The sequence below is a fragment of the Lissotriton helveticus genome, chromosome 3_1 (genome assembly GCF_964261635.1).
Source record: "Lissotriton helveticus chromosome 3_1, aLisHel1.1, whole genome shotgun sequence".
Lineage (NCBI taxonomy): Eukaryota > Metazoa > Chordata > Amphibia > Caudata > Salamandridae > Lissotriton > Lissotriton helveticus.
In genome coordinates, this window is record NC_136061.1 from 1,343,889,099 (window position 1) to 1,343,910,640 (window position 21,542).

General features: G+C 47.9%; 1 protein-coding gene across 6 annotated transcripts in view; it reads left to right on the plus strand.

The window, feature by feature from the left end:
* MSANTD2 (Myb/SANT DNA binding domain containing 2) overlaps window positions 1-21,542 on the plus strand; it is a 1,072,267-nt gene that overhangs the window by 11,202 nt on the left and 1,039,523 nt on the right. The gene's annotated exons all lie outside the window — the stretch shown is intronic.

A 21,542-nucleotide genomic window follows, 5' to 3' on the forward strand; every position in this document is an offset into this window, starting at 1 on the left:
TCCATTTGGACCTGGAGCTCCATCCATTTTCCCCTTCTTATTTGAGTTTTTATCCGATCCGACGGTTAAGTTGATTTTATTCTCTGCGGTATTTAATAGTGTGCTGTTGTTCTGTGCCTCATCAGTTTTCTTTTGGTCTGATGGAAGAGGTGTGGCGCCGCGGCCAGGGCGACTGACTCCGGAATCTGGGGATCCCGGTTCGATCCCCGGCACCGGCGGCAGATTAGCCCAGCACCATGTGACTCTGGGCAATAGCTTGCTTAATCTTCCCGACGGCCCCCAGCGCCTAGAGACCCTAACGGGTGATTGTGCGCTTTACAAATGTGGATATTATTTTGGTCGTGTTTTCCCGTTGTGCTTTCCTTGGGGTTTCTGGGCTCGCTTTCGGTCTTTCCTGTTTCGTTGTTGTTCTGATTGTTGTCTGTTTCTTGTTTTGTCGAGGTTGTGAAGTTGCCATCGTCGGTTTCATTAAAATGATTGTGCAGGAAGTCAGCCCAAGCTGCCTGTGATATGTAGGAGTTTATTCCTTGATGACCCGGCCGCTGCAGGCTGTGTATTGTTTGCCAAAATTTAGCACTTTTTTTGTTTCGAATCGTACTTTATTTTTGCCCAGAGCTCGTTGTTCGCCTGTCTTTTGATTTCCCAAGTTGCCTTTCTTAGGCTTGCTTTTAGGCCGCGTAGAGCATCTTGCAAAGGCCCTTTTTCAGGCTGTGTGCGGAGTTGGTTCAGAATTTGCTTTATATTCCGTTTAATTCTTTTTATCTCCAGCGTGTTTGTCTTGCTCGATACGGACTTGGGAATATTGCCTTTGGCAGGCCTTGGTTTTGTTGCGTATTTGGACCCCAGAGTCTTTGTGTATAGCTCCCAGGCCTCGTTTGGGTTTATAACCAAATTACACTGATGAACAAGCTCCTTTGCGTTTGAAGACAGTTCTTCGATGCTATATTGTTTGTATCTTATGCGTTTAAAGTCTGATGTATATTCAGATCTAGCGGATGCCCTAACTTCTGTTGGGTTTTCTCTGGTTGTCCTTAGAACGATTTCTTGTGGCAGATGGTCACTTTGATCACTAACACCCAGCTTAAATGATTTAATAATGTCAAATAGAGGGAGAGTTGCAAATGCGTAGTCTAGATAGGAGGAACTTGCTACCGAGTGGTAGGTTGATGCAGGAGGGATGTCTTCTTTGTACCGACCGTTTAGCGCCATTAGGTTTAATTGCTCTAGCCCTTTTAACAGTTGGATACAGCAAGTGGTTTGTTTAGATGGAGATGGTTGTGCCTGAGTTGGTATTCCCCAGACTTTATTAAGATCGTGTACCAGGTCATCGTCCGTTGCGGTTCCAAAACGAAAGAGGTTGAAGTCTCCTGCCAAGATTACATTTTCAGCTTCCCCCTCGTCCATAATTCTTGTTGTCTCTTTGACCAGCTCTCTTGCGCCTTTCCGTCTGTGCTTCGGATGTATATAAGAGTTAACTATTACCATGCGGTGGTCCGGCTTTCTGGTGTTAATTGTTATCTTAGTCGCCTGTATGACGTTAGGAGCAGTAGTTTTAATCTTGATTTCCTTCATTGTTCCTACTGTGGGGATTGAGGCAAAGATCATTAATCCACCTGAGCTATGGCCAAAAGATGATGTCCTAGTGGCTGGGACAAATTGCGTCATATAGCCTTCGAGGGCTATCTCAGTTTCTTCCCAGGTTTCTTGAAGTAGTATCAAGTCAAATGATCTTAAATAATTTAGTGTTTCTTGATCGTCCAGTTTGTCAGCCAAGCCATTGATGTTCCAAATACATACTCTGAAGTTGTTCAATGTTGTGTATGTTGAGGGCTGCCCAGGGGATCCTTGTCATTGCCCGCCTCTGTTTGTTATTGTTGGACTTTGGCCCTTAGGGCAGGTTCACCCCTAGACTTTTTGCGTGAAATGGTGACCTGGCAATGGTGATTTTTGGGATTCTGCGCACTTTCACTGTGTCCCAGTGGAAAGTGCGTGCGCACTCTGAGTGCATGTGCTGAGCTAGGCCTGCCTGCCCATAGGAATGCATGGGGAATGTATGTGTCCCTGGTAGTTCCTGATGCGTGGGGTGTACAGGCTTGAGTCTGGTATGTGTGAACTCGTGTGAGTGAATGCTGCGCAACGGTGTATGCAGCATGTATGTGTCTAGTAGAGAAGCGCCATTTCTAGACATGGCTGTACGTGTGCTGTGAGGGTGCTGGCGTGTGATTGGCTGGAGCTGGCTGGCATGCCAGGCTCCAGGAAGTCTGGATGGGTCTGCCCGGTGGTGAGTGGGAGATCTGCATGAGTAATGTGTGGGAGGAGTGTACCTGTGTCCTGGATGGGCTGGGTTTTCCCCACACAATGCTGGCTCCGCCCCCCTGTGGAGAGTCTAATGACCCAAGCCCTGCCAGTGAATAGAATGGGTGGTTGGGCCATCAGAGTACTCAAGAACCAGCTGCGACTGGTTCCGCCCCCACTCTGCACCCTCAGACAAAGGGAAATGGTGTATAAAAATGGGGCTGTGTCCCCACAGAAGCTGTTCTCTCCCAGGATCCTGAGGGGGCTGTTGCTGCTGCTGGGCCAGAGGACCGCCACTTGGGCTGTCTCCCTGCCTGGAGACCCAGTGTGCTGGCTCTGGGCCCAGCCTTGTCCCCCCTGCCTGCCCAAGGACTGCTGGGAATCTGCCCTGCTTGCTGAGGGCACCTGGGAGCGCTTTATTTTACTCATAGCGCTTAAGAGCGCTTTATTTGGCTTGTAGCGCTTGGGAGCGCTGTGCCTTCACCCCAGCGCTGAGAGCGCTTTATTTTGAATTATAGCGCTTGGAGCGCTGTGATTATCTGCCTAGCGCTTGGGAGCGCGCCAATTGCTGTGCAGGTGCCCACCCTGCTCGTGGTGGCCTAGCGAGTGCCTACCTCGCTTTATATTTGCGTTGGCGGCGCGAGTGCCACCCCGCTCCTCGCCGCTTTGTTGTGCCCGTGGTTATCGATCTACGAGGGAGCCCACTCCTCGGATCATCTGGGAAGCCGCCTGCCTGCCTAAAAGCGAGCCGCCGCGCTGCCCGTGGCGACCCGGAAGTGGTGAGGCGGTCGGCCAATCGCAGCGCGGCCCAGGAAAGGCCGACCGGAAGTCCTGCCTCCTCCGACGAGCCGGGGAGAGAGAAGCTGCCGGCCGGGTCCCCGAGGCTCCCGTGTGAAGAGGAGAGCCCCGGGACCAGCGGGAGAGACCCGCCTCCGCTGGAGACCAGCCGGTGAGTGTGGCCGTTCTGGAGGGAGGGGCGCCGGGACACATTGTCGGTGTCCGCTCCCCCCCCTGCCGCTCTCTGTAGCGCGACCTCGCGCCTTTGTGTTTTGAGCCTGAGGGCTCAGGGGGCACTTGTGAGCGACCCGGGTCCCCAAGAGGGGGACTCCAACCCGAGCCAGAGAGGCTCCACCGAGGGAAAGCACCTCCGCGTTTGTGGAGCCACGAGGGGCCCCGGGGGCACCAGTTGAGTTAGAGCCCAGCGAGGCTCTGGGCAAACTTCATCCCTTTGGGTCCCCAGAGAGGGGGACCCCACAGCCCAGCGAGGCTCTTGGCAAGCATCATTGCTTTGGGTCCCCAGAGCGAGGGACCCCCCAGCCCAGCGAGGCTGTACCTTTCTGTTGCTGGAGCCCTGAGAGGCTCAGCAGCCCCCCTTGCTGGTGAGAAAGCCTAAGAGAGGCTCACCAGTGCCACAGTGGTGGTTCTTTGAGCCCAGAGAGGCTTCAACTTTGCGCTAACTTTCCCTGCTCCAGTTGCCCAGCACTTTGTGGGCAACTACCACGTTTAGGCCCTGACATTGGGACACCGGGACAGTCACAGGTGGTGACTGGTGAGTTTGGGGAAGTTGGTATTTGTTCTGCACCTCTGAATGTATTGATTATGCGTCATGTGCCTTTACACCTCTGAATGTATTGTGATGCATCATGTGTTTTCCTCTTTACACCTCTGAATGAATGTTATGCATTGCATCATGTGTTTTCCTCTTACACCCCTACAGGTATTGTAATACATAGGTGGTTGTTTTCTCCCTAGTACAGGTGGTGCTAGTGAGGTCCTGGTTACCAGTAATTACTGGTTGTGTGCTATTTTGTGCTATATATTATGTACTAAGTGCTATTTCTGAAAGTGCTACTTCTGATTCCTGACAGTGGTCCAGGTGGCCCTGTCTTGTAAATATCCCCTTGTAAATTCTGCCCGTGCCTCTGGCACATTGTAAAGTGTGTGTTTTATCTAATGTGTTTTGGTGTAATACAAAGGCTATTTTTATATAACCTTGTGTGGAGTTTCCTTTGTGGTGGGCCTTTGGTTGTTGTTGCTGGGGTGCGTGCGCAAATACTTAACCTACATCGCCTCCAAGTTTAGCCTTGCTGCTCGCGCCACGTTACCTAGAGGGTGAGTAGGGGTTATCTTGGCGTGTAACTCCCTTGCCCTGACTTGGGGGTGGTGGTCTCTGACTGACTTTGGCGAAAGCCCTGGCCAGCCGGGGATCCCATTTCCAACAGTTATTATTCGCTGTATTGTGTCCGGTTTAGGAGTTATACATTTTGTTATTACCGTTTTGGTGTATGAAGACCTCCCTTGGCGGCCTGGGACTGGCTAAGGGCTCCCTTTAAGATAGATGTGGCTTTGGGCGGGTGTTCTTTCTCACTCTCCTTTAAGAATGGTGTTGGGTAGGCTGGCCTTCTACATGGTTCCAGCCTTATTCCCCATTGAGAGAATTTGTTAAGTTCTCCTAAAATCCAGTCAACCAGATTAGTTGACGCCCATGTTGTCTTTGTCGTTTCTGGTTTTGACTGGTCCAGTACAGGAAGGAATTCAATTTCAAGTAAGTCGGTTGTGGTGATACCTTCCAGACCCTTGATAGATGTGATTAGTTTAATTATGTTTCCTCTATTCAGGATGTCCATTCTGCCCCTAGATTTTTTATACTCTGGGGCGAATATTAGTGTGTCTGTCTTGTTTATTGAAGAGTCTCTCGATGCTCCGGCTATGGTTTGTTCAGGATGGTTTGCCCCGGTGGGGGATTGGTCATTGGTGCTGTCGATTGTGGCTGAAGTTGCCCTTGTTTGAGTTTGTTCTGGGTCCTGCACCAGGGCCGACTGTTTCACATTTTGTTGCGTGGCCCTTGGCCAGCTGCCAGTGAAGCTCCTTGTTATGCTACGTGAGTCAGACTCTTTTGAGTTTTTCCTGCTGGTGTGAGCATTTTGCCTTTGTGACGTCCTGGTGCCCAAGGTGTTCTATTGCTGTCTCTAATAGATCCGTTGCTCTCGGAATTTTAAGTTTGATGGGGGTCGCTGTAGTTGACAGTTTTTTGCCCAAGGGCGGGGTCTGCTCAGCCTGATTTAAAAATTCTGCCGACTCTTCTTGTACCACCTGGTCTTGGGGAATGGCTGTTATTTTCCTGTTTCTGCTCTTCCTTTTTTGTTTCCGGCGGGTTCATGAGTTTGTGGGCACCTCTATAATGGCTATTTCTGGGGGTGAGAGATTTGGGAGTGCGTTTTTTGGCGGTTGACTGACCATAGGGGAGCATGACGTCTCGTTTTGGAACAACCTATTTTCTGCTTTTTTTGTGCGTCCCTGGGTTTGGGTGACCCTTGCGACGGTTCCCTCCTTGGCTGTGTCTGTCGAGTCTGCAGATGCGGTTGACTTCAGACTGACCAGAAGGTTCTCTAGCATGGTTGGTAGTGTCGATAGTTTGTGGATTATTGGGGAACAGTCCCATTCAGTTCTGGCTATGGCAGAGAGTTCTGCTGCTTCCTGACCACTTTTTAGGTCTCGTAGAGAGACCTTTTCCAACCGATCCACAAAGCTGACTTTTTACGACCGGATTTGTCGAAGTGCACGTGAGTGCAGGTGCTCGTGACCGTGCTTCTCTCCCCCTGCCTTGCTCTTCAAAGGCTCCCCTTACAATTTGCTCCTGCCTCCCCGCCCACTGGTTCACACTTCACGGCCGCCAGGCCGTGAGCTCGCATTTCTGCCCAGCAGCTTCAAAGGGATCTGGTTCCCCGCCCACTGCTTCACACTTCACTGCCTAGCGGCCGTGACTCGCATTTCTCCTTCCCCCTCCCCACAGAAATGCCAAGAGCTTGTCCTTTTACCTTGCCTGTCATTTCTTTGTTTGATTTCTTCCCTTCTTGCTTGTTTCACATTGCCTCTTCTCTAAGTCGCTCCCTTTCGCTAAATTATTCCCTTGTTTTTCTTGTTTCCGAGAAGACTTTCCGTGCCATCACCACTTTAACTGGACGCTCGCTTCGCATTTAAAAAAAAATGTATTTTAATTTTACCTAAACCGAACACGTCTCCCCCTTTCACCACTGTCAGCAATGCCCCCCCCCCTCCACCCTGGCTCCGTCTACTCACCCACACATCCTTCGACCATTGGACCGTTCCACTCCTCCCCCCACCCCTTAACACTTTCTAACCGCTCATTCCTCCCCAAGTAGTCACTCGTCCGCTTTTCATCCCTCAATTTGTGTACTCACCCATCAGCCCTCCGCTCACTCCCGCAGTCCCCCATCCACCTATCGCTCTCACCTCTGCACCCGCCTCTCTCACTATTCTTAACTGCTTCTCCTAATCGGCTCGCCTCCTCTCTCTCCATTCTACCCGTTAATCACCCTGACCGGGACTCTTGCCGGTCTATCCGTCAGTCCCTCACCTATCCACTGATCCCTTACCCATCTACCCTTACCCTGCTGGGTCCGACCCCCTGGCACCAGGCCACATTCAGCTCGGGTACTTTTGTCTTTCAGGTGCTCCCTCTGACCCACCACACACCTCTTCCTGGGTTTAAACCCTCGGATCTGACAGCCATCCTTCCACCCCGTCCCGATACGCAAACAGTCAAGAACTGACTTGTAAAGGACATGTGCGTGCCCGAAATCACTATGTTTTTTCAGTTCTGCATCCCTGGATAAACAAGAACTCATTATTCACACATCTAGCCTTTACACAGCATATATATAACAAGCATTTGCAATGCAATAGGTCTCGCATTAGGAAAGTTTGAGCTATTGTTATTGTAAATGACACATTTTTTATTTATGTGTTGGTTTTGAAAATAGCGAAATTAATAGCTTTGTCATTTACAATGCCAATAGTTCTAACTTTCGCAAATGTGACACCTATAGCATTTGTAATGCAATATGTGTTGTATTCACGTGACTTAGATATATTGATATTACAAATAACAATGACTTTTATTTTTTTTTAATAATTAATACTTAAATAAAAGTTATTGTAATTTATAATGGCAATAGCTTAAACTTATGTAAATAATTTTTGTGAAGATTATGTTCAGTGTATTTGATTGGCGCTAGATAGATAGATAGTTAGATATAGAGTGAGGGCGATAGATAGATAGAGTGAGGGCGATAGATAGATAGAGTGAGGGCGATAGATAGATAGAGTGAGGGCGATAGATAGATAGAGTGAGGGCGATAGATAGATAGAGTGAGGGCAATAGATAGATAGAGTGAGGGCAATAGATAGATAGAGTGAGGGTGATAGATAGATAGATAAGAGTGAGGGCGATAGATAGATAGATAAGAGTGAGGGCGATAGATAGCTAGATAAGAGTGAGGGCGATAGATAGCTAGATAAGAGTGAGGGCGATAGATAGCTAGATAAGAGTGAGGGCGATAGATAGCTAGATAAGAGTGAGGGCGATAGATAGATAGAGTGAGGGCGATAGATAGATAGATAGATAGAGTGAGGGCGATAGATAGAGTGAGGGCGATAGATAGATAGATAGATAGGATAGATAGTATACTTTACTGAGTCCACGTCCACCAGAAGAGCACCTCTGAGATCACGCAAGCCTAACGCATCAGGGCACTGGTGAAATCCTTACACTAGTGGCTGTACTCCTTTTCTAGCACTAGACAACCCACACAGTTGATATACAAAAGGCCAGCACCTGTTAACTCAAAAGCACTAGAATCTCATGGAAGACATGTTCTTTACAGCACCTCTGATAACTTCACAGAACCTTTTGTGTAGGAGTATTCATTTGCTTAAAGGAAACAAAGACCACCCGCAGATACCTTAAGTAAATACTGGGTGCTTTTGTGCTATATTGATATTAGAGCAAGAGTTTCCAGGTCATCCCATGTCATCTGGACATCTTTTTTTATTCTAGCTCATATTCTGGCTTTTATTCTAGATTCTGGAAGTTGTAGTCTTAGATAATTTTACTTGATCCAAGTGGACAGGCATGCCTGAAAACAATGATTCAATTACATCAAACAGTTAGTTCAAGAGAAAGAGCAATAGCAAAATATAATTACACACAGCAAACTAAGATTAGCAAATCATACTGAATAAGAACAAGACAGTGAAGGGGCAGGAGAGAGTGAGACAGAAATAGAGGAAGAGTGGAGAGGCCAAGACAGTGAAGGGGCAGGAGAGAGTGAGACAGAAATAGAGGAAGAGTGGAGACAGTGAAGGGGCAGGAGAGAGTGAAACGGAAACTGAGGAAGAGTGGAGAGGCCAAGACAGTGAAGGGGCAGGAGAGAGTGAAACGGAAACAGAGGAAGAGTGGAGAGGCCAAGACAGTGAAGGGGCAGGAGAGAGTGAGACAGAGATAGAGGAAGAGTGGAGAGGCCAAGACAGTGAAGGGGCAGGACAGAGTGAAACGGAAACAGGGGAAGAGTGGAGAGGCCAAGACAGTGAAGGGGCAGGAGAGAGTGAGACAGAAATAGAGGAAGAGTGGAGAGGCCAATACAGTGAAGGGGCAGGAGAGAGTGAAACGGAAACTGAGGAAGAGTGGAGAGGCCAAGACAGTGAAGGGGCAGGAGAGAGTGAGACAGAAATAGAGGAAGAGTGGAGAGGCCAAGACAGTGAAGGGGCAGGAGAGAGTGAGACAGAAATATAGGAAGAGTGGAGAGAGAGAGGAGAGAGTGGTGTGAGAGGAGAGAGTGGGGAGAGTGAGGATAGTGAGGAGAGGGGAGATTGAAGTGAGAGGGAGGGGAGAGTGGTGAGAGGGGAGAGTGGGGGGAGTGAGGAGAGGGGAGAGGGGAGAAAGGAGAGAGGAGAAGAGAGGAGAGAGGAGGGGAGAGTGGAGAGACAGAGGGGAGGGGAGAGTCAGGAGATAGAGGAGAGGAGAGGGTCAGGAGATAGAGGAGAGGAGATTTTATAGTATTGTTAGAAAGGAAGTGTAACTAAATAAGGGGGGGGGCAAGAGGAGAATGATATGGGAGTGACCAAGAGCGTGAGAGAGAGAGAGAAATATATTCTAGGATAGCTGAGTGGACTAAAGCGATTACCCGAGACATTTGCCTGGGACTTGTAGACTAAAACTAGCGTCACATCTTTCTGACGCAAAAGAATCGAGAACCATTGAGTCGGGTAACACAGACACCTGTTTGGCGCGCCTGGAGATGAGTGGGAGTCTGCAATGCGCTGTATCAAAGGTCGCTATCAGCTGTCCAAGAGTCAGAGACTTTTAAAAAATACAGGCAGAGATAACCGCTTTGAAAGTTATACTGGATGGCTCATTAGCAGATCATATAAACAGCCCTGGCACGTGCAGGGCCTATGCCCTGGAAAGGGAGAGCACCAGTAAAGAAAAGGAGAGAGCCACACAGGACCAGCGTGAAAGGTGACACAGACATGATTAGACAGCGACACAAGGAACAAAATAAACACACAGAATGAAACACAGATAGACAAGCACCAAACAAAAAGAGGAAAAGGGCACCCAAAGCTGGGAAACAAATAAAGAATCATAACGAACTGAAAGGTACGTGCTAGTCAAACGCACCTACAAAGTTAGTGACAGATGAACAAGAGAATGTTGTAAGTTGGCCAATAGAAAGAAGTACAGCAAGAGAACGAAAGTGGAGATAAAAAAGGCAAGGAAAGATGGCAGAGGCGAGCAGATCGAATAAACAATATACACAGACACTTGTGCAGACTGAAAGAAACCTGCCCCACCGCACCCAGACAGTGTGACTGCAGGTTTGGGGTACACTAGCTTCTGGACTTCGTCGGACCGTGCAAAGCCATTTAATAACTAAAATTAAATCAGAGCATTGGACTGCAGCAAAAGAAACAAACACTCCGTGTAAAAGAGCCCCCGACAGCAACGTCTACAATATCCTGGAAGGCAGCACAGCAGCTGTGCCGAGCCAGTGAGCGGCTCCGCGAAGGCGGGGATCGGGTTCCACTGTCGCCCCGGGGCAATTACAGGCACCTCTGAGCTGCCCTCCACGAAGTGACAAGGGCAGCCCTGCCCGACCGGTTCCAGCCACTGGAACAACGGATCCTTTCTGTGCAAAGTCCCCAGCCACTGCCCCGTCTGTGTCCGGCCTCACATTCTCAGCATGGAGTTAGAGGGCATAAAGCAGAAAGAAAGAACAAAAGTGCAATGGGGTAGGAGAAAGCCGCCTTGGAGTAGAATAAAAAGACAGAGCTACCGAGTGTATTACAGAGTGGCCGAGGCAAACAAATAAATACATAAAGAACAGAAGTGCCATGGGGAAGAGGACATTCAAAAAGGACGAGTGCCATGTAGAAGAGGAGAGGGAGAAAAAACAAGCATTGGCATTGCCAATAGGTCTCGCTTGTGGGACCTTATAAGTATTTATTTTTGCAGCACAATATCCTTGGTGCAACAAGGATATTGTGCTGCAAAACTAAATACTTATAAGGTCCCACAAGCGAGACCTATTGGCAATGCCAATGCTTGTTTCTTTTTAGTATTTGTGTTCTTTGCGCATGAGTGGGAGCCGCGTGCTCGAAGGAAAGTACACAGATACACGTTTAAATGGATATAAAGCAAGGGATAGGGTGCCAAGGTGCACACTAGCTCAAAGGGAGGGTAATTGGCTTGCAGATGTCACCTGAACGCTGCGATGGCTTCGTTGAACAAAAATGCCCTTTTTCAGTAACATGTTACATTTTACACTACATGCATCTCGCATGACTCGAAACAATAACAATATCTCGTGCTCATTTACATCGCTGACGCAACTTCTTAGAGTAGCGGGGGGGGGAGGAGAATGAAGACATTACCTTAATGCACATTGCCTGGGATAATGCAGAGCGGCTGACGGAAAAAAAGGGCAGCCTGCCGGCTTTTTTTCAGACCCATGGCAAATCACACGGATATCTGCGAACTTAGCAGGGTTACAGAGGGCCATAGCTCCAAGCATGTTGTCCTCTTATGTTTGTTATGCCAAAAATCGTTTGGTTTTGGCAGGGTGGGGAGGGAGAGCGCCTTTGTGTCTGATGGCAGAGTTTTTTTTATTCTCCAGAGCTTGTTTTTGTTCGTAATTTCTCAGATTCGGCATGTTCAAAGACATGTTCCAAGGAGTGCTGCTACGGCCTGGGGGAAGCTGGCTGGGGAGGGGGAGGAGAAATGAAAGTAAAGGCTGTGTTTGCGGGGAGAGAGAGGGGAGGTGCTGGTGTGGGAGGAGTGCTGCTACGGCCTGGGGGAAGCTGGCTGGGGAGGGGGAGGAGAAATGAATGTAAGGCTGTGTTTGCGGGGAGAGAGAGGGGAGGTGCTGGAGCTGGGGAACAGAGTTTATGGGCCAAAAGCGCATGCCTGTGGCCACGTGAACGTCAAGAAAACCGCAGGAACGAAGCCCTTGGTTTGACGAGGATTTTCAGGACATGAATTCTCGCTCCGCTCGATGCGCTTGCGCGCATCGATAGGTCGCGAGACCTAAAAACGAATTGCCTTGGGGAAGTTAAAAAGAATACAAGAACTCTCATGGAGTAGGAAGAGAAATAAACAATTTAAATAGGGCCGGAGGCGCAGCCTCGGTGTTTCCAGAGAGTTTACTTGAATCAGCGAGACACACGAAAAGTAACATGGTTAGTCTGGCAGGGCGACGTGCGCGAAACCGAAACCTTCCATGGGGCGGGACTTCCGTCTTCGGAAGCCCGCGCACGCGCCCACGAGAGAAGCAGTGCTGGTGACGCGGGGCTCCCATGCCCGAGGGAGAGCCCCGCGGAGGCTGCAGAAGTTTAGAATGGCGGTAAGTGGGGCTTGGGGGCTTGGGGGGGTGCGCTTGTATGGCGGCGGCGGTGGCGGCGGCCGGGGGGGGGGGTGGCTGGGGGCTGCAACGGGTGTATGCGTGCGTGTGTGTGCGTGTCTGTGTGTGCGTGTCTGTGTGTGTGCAGGGGGGCGGCAGCGTGTGTATGTGCGCGCGCGCCTGTGTGTGTGTGTGCAGGGGGTGGGGGCTGGCTGTGTGTGCGCAAGCGCGTCTGAGAGGCGCGCTCCCGCGGTAAAAACTGGAAAGGAAAAGCGCGTGGCACATTGCTGTCCACATTCCCAGATACGGGCAACATAAGGTCTCGAGCAGACTACGCTGCTCGACCTAAAAACAGCGTGTGTACTTTTACACAAAGTCGCACAGATTTCCTTTGCGGAAATGTGCCCTGACTTGTGGTACTACCAGCAGAGGAGTAACCAGGGTGCCAGGGGCCCGAATGCAAAAAAAATATTATTGTGTAAACCAAACAATGTCATGTGATGGTTCTTATATTGATCTGTGACTGTAATAAGATGGAATGTTGCTAGGAGGCGCACTATATTTAAGCAGCCACTCGCCAATAAAGGCAGTAATGCTTATATTGATGTTAAATGTAACCAGTTAACCGACCAGCTTGTTAGATAATTACCCAATGTTTTACCCACCAAGCGCAACCTTGGTATCAGAATATTTTCTTAAAAGCTTGGGAACCACGCGAAACACTTGCGGAACAGGTACTCCCACGTCTGTTAAATCAACTGCGGTGTTCCGACTGATGCATGGCGTCTCGCTACTGTCTGACATCCCTCCATGTCCTGGTTTGGTAACAAAAATCAGCAATAAGTAGGGGGGCAACGGGCCCTTTATACTGCTGAACCCCGGTGTCACTGCACTTGCTTCACACCTGATAGATATGCCTCTGTAATGTGCACAGTGCATATTGCGATCCCACGTGAAATAGATTGGAGAACAAATTGCTAATTCCGAACATGTACAGTGAAAGGGAATTATTTACAAAAGGTTTGCGCAGGGGCTCTGCCTCGTTATGTTTGTACAGACAACTCTGCAGCTGCTGGGTGTGCCGTGTAGACACGCCCCCCGACTCCTCGCTCTGGCTCTGACATCGTGGTATCTACAAACAGTTTGCCTGACATTGGTGTGCATTCTCCAAGTCCAAAACTTGCAGCGCTGAAAACTGTAGAGCTGCATAGGCAGGAGTTCGGAGGGCACGTGGAATAACTAACCCGGCAGAGCTCACTAGCACAGCGAGTGCATTTACTCGTGATCACTGCCAGCCTCAGGTAGCCCCCAAGCACCGGCAGAACTGTAGGCTACTTTTGGCAGGGCCTCCTCTGACAGTGCTGCTGCTCTCAATCCCTCAAGGGCGCTACTTAGCCTCCGGCTGAAGAGCATGTAATCAGTTCCAGTGCCTTACTCTCCTGGCTGCCATATGCAGTCAGCTGCCCTGTATCTCGCACCGTCCGCCTCGTGTCAGAGTCCAAGGTACAGAATTACCCAGACCGGGTGCAATAACCAGGCCTGTGCTGCATTGAATTTGTCATTGAATTTATTGTTTTAATTCTAGTGTGTTGTTTATTTTAAAAAAAAGCTAACTATTTGTTGCACGCATCGTTTACAACGAATGGTGTATTTAGGCTTTGTTAATATTTGGGTCGTAGCATGTGTAATATATCCGAAGCGTTTCGTTTAGTTTCATCACATATGGTGAGCACATCATGTGTTTTTGTTTGACTAACCAGCACCTTTAAAACACGCCTGTCGCGTTTGTTTTCAACTATTTTTCTCTTTTGCTTTAAACATTGAAAGCACTTCTGCTTTCTATCGCCCTTGGTCCAGAAAAAGTCTCTCCTATTTTACCGTGTTCAAAAGGTTTGCTTTTGTAGTGTAGTTCCTATTATCCCAATAGGCTCTGCGCATTGGAATAATATCTTCAATAGTATAGATGTAGGACAGAGGTTAACTAGGTCTTCTACTGACGATATTAGACTTAAAGTTTAGTGTTTGCCAGCTAGCTCAGAGTTCACTAGAAACTTTCTCGAATAGACAAGGAGGAGTTTAACCTCCCTGGATAGACAAGAAGGGATTTAGTTTCTGACAACCATAGAACATGACAACTTTGCTCTCCCCTAATCAAGAGTATATCTCTAGAGTCGTGTGAAAACAAAAGACAACTTATTTTACTCAGTCAGTTCAGTGCATTCTTAGTTTCACCAGATTGTAGAGAAAAGGAAGAGACAGGCGTGTTCAATAAAAAGATGTTATTTATTGATCAGTCTCTTTTCTCATACAAGAGAAATGAATCGCTATTATTGCAATACTTATAGTTCAGTAAAGTGCATACAGTAATAACAGAATTATAAAATAATACTGTAAAAGCATTGATATGGTTTCTTAGCCATATGATACTTAAAATGGATAAAATAGATACATACATATATACATTGACTAATCGTACTCAACTGGTGCTTCTAACTACGCCTACCCCAATGTACCTGACCTAAGCCTAATACGTGGGCGGGAGTAGATAAGTAGCAGTTTAAGTTAAGTTTGCTTTGCCAAGGGTCTGCTTCAAGAATTCTCTGCAAGGGGTTATTCAGTTCAGTACCTGGGATTTAGAAGGCTGGAGGGCTGGTATCTCTATCTCAGGGCTTGATATCCCAGCTGCCTGCAAGGGCGGCTGGAAGCGCCGGAGCTGGATTTCTCGGCAGGAGAAAAGGCAGCGTCTCTCTCTCAGCGCGTCAGAAAGGAGGGGCCGCGTCTGTGGGCTTCGCTGTCAGCTGGGCTCCTCGGCAAGTCTCGCTGCTCCAATCTTGTCACCACCTCGTGTGTTTGCTTAAGGCAATGTCGGTATTATTTATACCTGAAAGGTGCCGAGATTGACGTAAGGATGCACATAAATACGTCAATAAGGATGTCATACGAACTGGTCGTTCGCACATTCTTTACTGAAGTTCTCGGCTAAATCAAAACAATGGCTGCGGGGATTTCCCAGGTCGCTGTAGGTTTGATTTGTTTTGAGAACTCCGTATGCCTATTAGGGGGCTGGAGAAATAGTGCTTGCCTAATGAGATGGCATGCGCTATGACCTAATCAGATAACGGGCTTCTGTGCCGTTGTATGGCTAATCAGATAACGGGTATTTGTGCAGTTGAATGGTTGCTAGTTAATTATTAACCAGACAAGGGTCAGAAATAGGGGGATCGATACAGTACCCATAGTAAATACATCACACTTTATTATTGTCATGGAAAGGCTCTTTCTTAAGGGGGTATTTATGTCACTGTAAAACTGTTCTGTAAAACTTTTAAAGTAATTTTAGCAAGGCGTTGCTTAAAGAAATGCGTTACTACATCTATTGTTGAATTGTGGGAGTGATGGTGATTAAGGAGATTGTCTTTCTGAACATTTGGAAGATAATGTAAATGTCAATCGGTCCTTAAGTTCGGTCGGTGTAGAACAATTGGTAGTCTGTCACTTAATTAGAAAAATAATGAGTGGTCTAATTGTGCCATATTACGGTTGCCTAGGAAAACACTCACATCGGAGACACTCTTGTTATGAAAACAAGGAAGGATGTTTATTTAGTGCCCTTGCTGCATAGTCTGGATTTTGCTGCAAGAAACCCAGCCCAGGGACTTGCAGTGTTCAATTTTCAAAAGACTACTTACATGTAAATTGGCTGTAGTTTAGGCACATGTCTGCAAAGCTTGCACGTGCTGAAAGTTGCTTGCAACTGCTTCTGTTTTTAAGAAATTTAAGACTTAAAATAAAATCATAATTATAAATGGTAGCATGGTGACATCTTGAAACCCCGCCTGGCTCTCTCACATAAAACAAGCTGCATGTGATCTAGTCATGGAGCACACCCATAGAGGTTATTAGCAGGAGTATAACATGCCAGACCTTTTTAGTATTACATTATTAGCCATTGCGAGGTATAGTTGTCCAGTACAGTTCTATGCGCTAAGGTTCTCGGATATCATAACCATACATGTTTCAACAGATGATTTGTGTGTCAGTATTTATCCGTTATATATCCCGTTCCACGGATGCTTCTTTTGCTTGAATTCAGATACATTTTACTATGTTTCATAAATCAATCCACTGATGTATAGTGCTCTTTGAAATCAAGGTCACAGTATGAGACCAGATCGGTTGTGATTATTGGAGAGGTTACCAAGTGCATGCAACAGTTTTCCAGCAGTAGAGCCAAAAACGCTACACACAACTATAAGGGCTCTACGCGATGGGAGTGATTTTAAGTTCGAGCTATTTCTTGTTTCATATTCTATACGCTCTCTCTCTCTCTCAATCGTATCTATATCCCTCCATCCCCTGCAGTCTTCGGCATAGATGCTAGAACGGTGAAGTTTCTCATTATTAGTCTTTATTCCTTGGCTTTAAGTATGTTTTCGGACAGCCTTTGTTAGTGACCCAATAGTGAAGCAAAAGTTTCTTAACTTATCCCTGGTGACTTTTGGCAGATTCGATCTTCTGGGTTTGTTTTATCTGTGTTAGGATGCATATGTTTGGCAGTGGCTTTTTTTCATAGTTTGGTATTTTGCAAGCATTTACAAGCTTCAAGTTTATTCCAGGTGACCTGTAACGTTCTAGCATCTTGGTGCTTGTTTCCCAGTGCACTGTGCATTGATTCTGGATGGTTTGGTCGAATTTCCTGGCCAATTCCATTTAATCCTTGGGGTCTGGTGATCGAATTCTGTGGGGGTACTCGGTCTGTTGCCAAACATATTAACTTAAAGTGGTCCATTGCTTATTGTTGTTATTGCTTATTGGTTGCCTTGTCAATCTAATTTTCTTGCTTTTTATTTTAGTGTGTGTGGCCTTTCCTTCCTTCTCATGTTTGTTCCGTCTTTCGAGAAAAAACATTACTGTGCCCTTATTCAGAACCTCGTTGTCTCTTCCTGCTCCTTCTTTTCTGTCTCTGGACATCTTGTGTATCCCTCTGCCACCATCCTCTCTTTATTTCTCAGTCCATCCCATACCCTGCTGCCGTTTCCCTCTCTCCATCCCTCAGACCATCTCTTTAATCTCCCCGTTAACCTTTCAGTCACTCAATTTCTCTTTCTCTCTTCGTCTCCTTCTTACTCTCCTAGGCAATGTATTCTCTACCATCACTGTGAATCCTTATTTCAAACCAGTCTCTCTCGCACACCTGCCCCTCCCCCAGACCATCCCTTTTATGCCTCTCATTCTTTTTATTCTCTTTTAGATCCTCTCATGTGGCCTATCCCACCTGCCTCTTAAGCCACCCCTCCTAACCCTACCCCTACCTGCGTCTCTTATACACCTCTCCTAACCCTCCCGCCTGCCTCTTACACATCTCTCCTAACTCACCCCCGCCTACCACTCTATAACATCTGTCCTAACCCTCCTCCGCCTGCCTCTTACACATTTCTCCTAACCCTCCCTGTCTGCCTCTTACTCCATCTCTCCTCACCCTCCCCATCTGCCTCTCTTACACATCTCTCCTAACCCTCCCCGTCTGCCTCTTACACATCTCTCCTAACCCTCCACATTGCCCTCACTCTATCTATCTATCGCCCTCACTCTATCTATCTATCGCCCTCACTCTATCTTTCTATCGCCCTCTATCTATCTTATCTATCTATCTATCGGCCTCACTCTATCTATCTATCTGTCTATCTATCGCCCTCACTCTATTTGTCTATCTATCGCACTCACTCTATCTCACTCACTCTGTCTATCTATTGATCGCCCTCACTCTACCTGTCTTTCTATCTATTGCCCTCAATCTCTCTATCTCTCTATCTCTCTATCTCTCTATCTCTCTATCTCCCTCACTCTATCGCCCTCCCTCTATCTATCGCCCTCCCTCTATCTATCTATCGCCCTCCCTCTATCTCTCTGTCGCCCTCACTCTATCGCATCACCACAACATCACTCAGCACCACCACAGCATCACTCAGGGGCACCACAACATCACTATGCGCTACCACAGCATCACTGAACGCCACAGCATCACTCGTCGCCACCACATCACTCGTCGCCACCACAACATCACTCAGCACCACCACAGCATCAATCTGTGCAACCATTCAACAACAACTGGTTCAAATATGTTCTCTCAATGTTTCAAGCTTTATTACAAATGTCACAAAAAGATGTTAATATTTCACTTCTGTTCTTGGATTTTTGTCATAATAAAATATACTGAACATAATCTTCACAAAAGTTATATACAAAAGTTTAAGCTATTGCCATTATAAATTAAAATAACTTTTATTTAAGTATTAATTATTTAAAAAATTAAAAGCCCTTGTTATTTTTAATATCAATACATCTAAGTCACGTAAATACAACACATATTGCATTACAAATGCTATAGGTGTCACATTTGTGAAAGTTATAACTATTGGCATTGTAAATGACAAAGCTATTAATTTAGCTATTTTCAAAACCAACACATAAATAAAAAAATTGTCATTTACAATACCAATAACTCAAACTTTCCTAATACGAGACCTATTGCATTGCAAATGCTTGTTATTAAGCCGTTTAAGTCACCTAGTTTTTTCTCAATCCCTGAAGTGAATTCAGCTAGTGTTTGTAGTACTGTTAGCTGCAGGTCTAGTTTCTCTGATTGATATTGTAGGGCTGCTGCTGATAGTTGTATTGTGTTTAGTAGATTTGCCCAGAAGGTAATGAACGAGCTTTTGCTCTCGCTCTCTGGTCTCCTGGTACTTGGGGATGTAGTGGGTTTTAGGTTGTATGCCGCCACTAGATCTTGCCACTCCTGTGTTGCAAGGAAAGACATGTCGCTGTCTGTAATGTGTGGAATCTCCCATTGCCGATTTTTTCGTGTGTTACGGTGGCCGGTGTCACACTGCTCGTCTCGGGCCGTTTGGGGGCCGTCCTGCACACTCTTCAGCGTGGGTGAAGGAATGCTGTTTAGTCGTGTTGTTGGTGTCATTGCGTCCCGCGCGCTCTGAAGTTCTTGCCACGGCGGAGCTGTTTGTTGGTCTCCCCAGTCCTGTGGGAGATGTTGTTCCAGAGTAGTGAAGGCGTCTAATGCTCTGTCTGTACTTGGCCCGCTGGGTGTTGTGACCTTGTCTGAGGAATTTTCTGTTTTTGTCCTACTGAGCTGTGTCTGTATGCCTTGAGGGTTTGTCAGTTCGGTGTCTGGTTGGTTGTTGAACTCCACTGGCGTGTCTACTGATGAGTATAGTATTCTGCCTTCTTCGTTGTTTATGCTGCTCTCAGTTGTTATCGTAAGTTTATTGGCGGTGTGTATATCCACTACTGTGATTTTTGGCGATTTTTCTGTTTCCAGTATTTTTTGATCATGTAACGGTGGATATTCTATCTTCCCAGGCTCCAATGGAGTTGGTAGAACTTCTAGGTTTCCGTTGTAAGTGAGAAATGCAGCCCCTTGATGTTTTAGAAACGCACATTTTGTGTAGATTTTTGGTTGGTAAGAGTATGAAGCTTTCTTAGCTGGTTCTCCATCAATGGTTATGAGATCTTCGGTTCTTTCTCTTTTTGCTCCTTTTGTTAACTTGCTTAGTTTTGTTGCGTTGCGAGGGACCATTGCGATTTCTAAGTTATTGTCTTGGATGGCTTCCGTGCCCGTGAGCCACGGGCAGGCCGTGGCGTCTCCAATTTCATTGACAGAGTTAGTGTCGATCGAGTTGTCCTTTCCCTTATTGGTACTTGTTTTGCAGAGGTCTTTATCTGTGGATGATAGGGTGGCTCCAACGTCTCTTGTAGCCCCCTTTTTTCGTTTTATTACTGATTTTGTAATGGACCTTCTCACTTTTCCGGACCTCATGCTGGCCCAGGAGCAGTTTGGCTATTTAGCTGGATGGTTAGGTAGCTGGTGGCTAATGGCTAATTGCTAGTGGTTACTTTTGACTTGCAGAGCCACAACTTGGGTAGGTGAGGGAGCTGGTCCCGCTGGGGCCACTGGGGCCGACAACCGTCACCAGCAGAGGCGGGGAGGGTCACCCTGGTTACTGTCTCGCCCTACCTCCCAATCCTCAGTCCTTCTGCTTACTCTGCTTATTCCCCTCGACAGTGTAGCTGGGTCTACACTGACTGGGTCCACACTGGGTCTGGGTCGAACTGTCTCAGACGCAGCCCCTACGCAAGCCTCTGGGCTACAGGGGCTGCGGGGCGCGTCTCCCACAATTCTTTAAACCCTGCTAGATAGTTTGAAGTATGGGTAATACTTTCCCACAGTGGCACTTCCCTTGATTGCAGGGCCTAGTACCTGGTGCCTGGCAAGGGCGGTAGAGCGAGGAAAGCGCAAGAAAAGCGCACGGAACTAGGCTCTGGAGGCAGCACACCCACCGCTCACCACTGGCGGAGAGTGTGTCTCCAGATGTTGTGGTGTGGAGGAGTCAAGGCTACGGAGGTCCGACTCCTCGCTTCCACCTCCTCCTGTTTGCTCCTCGGGCGTGCCCTCTCACAAGCCCCCCTCTCACAGGGATAGAAGTCCAGCGCGCCAGGTTCTGTACCAGTTCTGTGGGTGCCGTGGGCTAAGTTTGATTCGTGGTGTGGTGTAGGTTTAATTCGTGGTGTCCCACATGTGGGGGCCGGGGGTTGTGTGCCGAGATGCCTTTCTGCAGCCTCTCTCAAAGGTCATTCAGGGACACAAGGTCACTCGGGCTCAGAGCGGGGGCAGGTGCTCGGGGCTCGGAGCTTGGCTCGGGCTCAGGCTCAGGCTCAAGGTATAGGCTTAGGCTCAGCCTGAATTTGTGCGCTCGCCCACCAGCCGGCTCTGTTTGCACCGTATGAGCCATATGCGCCGTGCCCTACCGACCACCCCCCCCGGCTCTCTAACTCACCGGGTTGGTCCGAGCAGTCCCGGCTTGCAGCTGACTGCTGTTCACCCCGCTCCGCGACTTTTCCTGGCGGTGGAAGTGGAAGTGGAAGTCTCCGGGAAACAGACCTGCAGCAGACCTGCACCTTTCGGCTGGCGGCTTGCGGGGGCGTTTTTCTCACAGCGCTAGGTTCAGCGCTCACGCCCGGCACGCAGCCTGACTCCTCTGATCTCGTCTCCCGAACGGAGAGCAAAACACGGACTGGAACAGAACAGAGGGTTAGGTGTACGCGCAGGGCATGGAGAAGGAACTAAGACCCTAACCTGAAAAAGCCATATGGTGTAGCAATTAAACAATACCATGGGTCTATTCAGGTGGAACAGGCCACTTATTATGCAGAGGAGATCAAGAGCAGCGCTAATCCATCTAAAAGTATCTTCTCGATACTGAAAGGACTGAAATCATCTACAGCCCAGTCTGCCACCCCGTTGTCATCCGATGATCAATGCGATGCCCTGGCCTCCTTCTTTGTGGAGAAGGTGGATAAGATCTATAAATCCTTCTCCCAGGTTGCATCCGTTTCCGTCCCCATGGCCCGGTCTCCTACTTCCTACACTCTGACCACTCTCCCTGCCATCTCCCAGGAGAGACTATTGGTGCTATGTAGGGAGGTCAAGTCCGGCTCCCCGTCCGACCCACTGAAGCCGGTCTATGCGGTGAG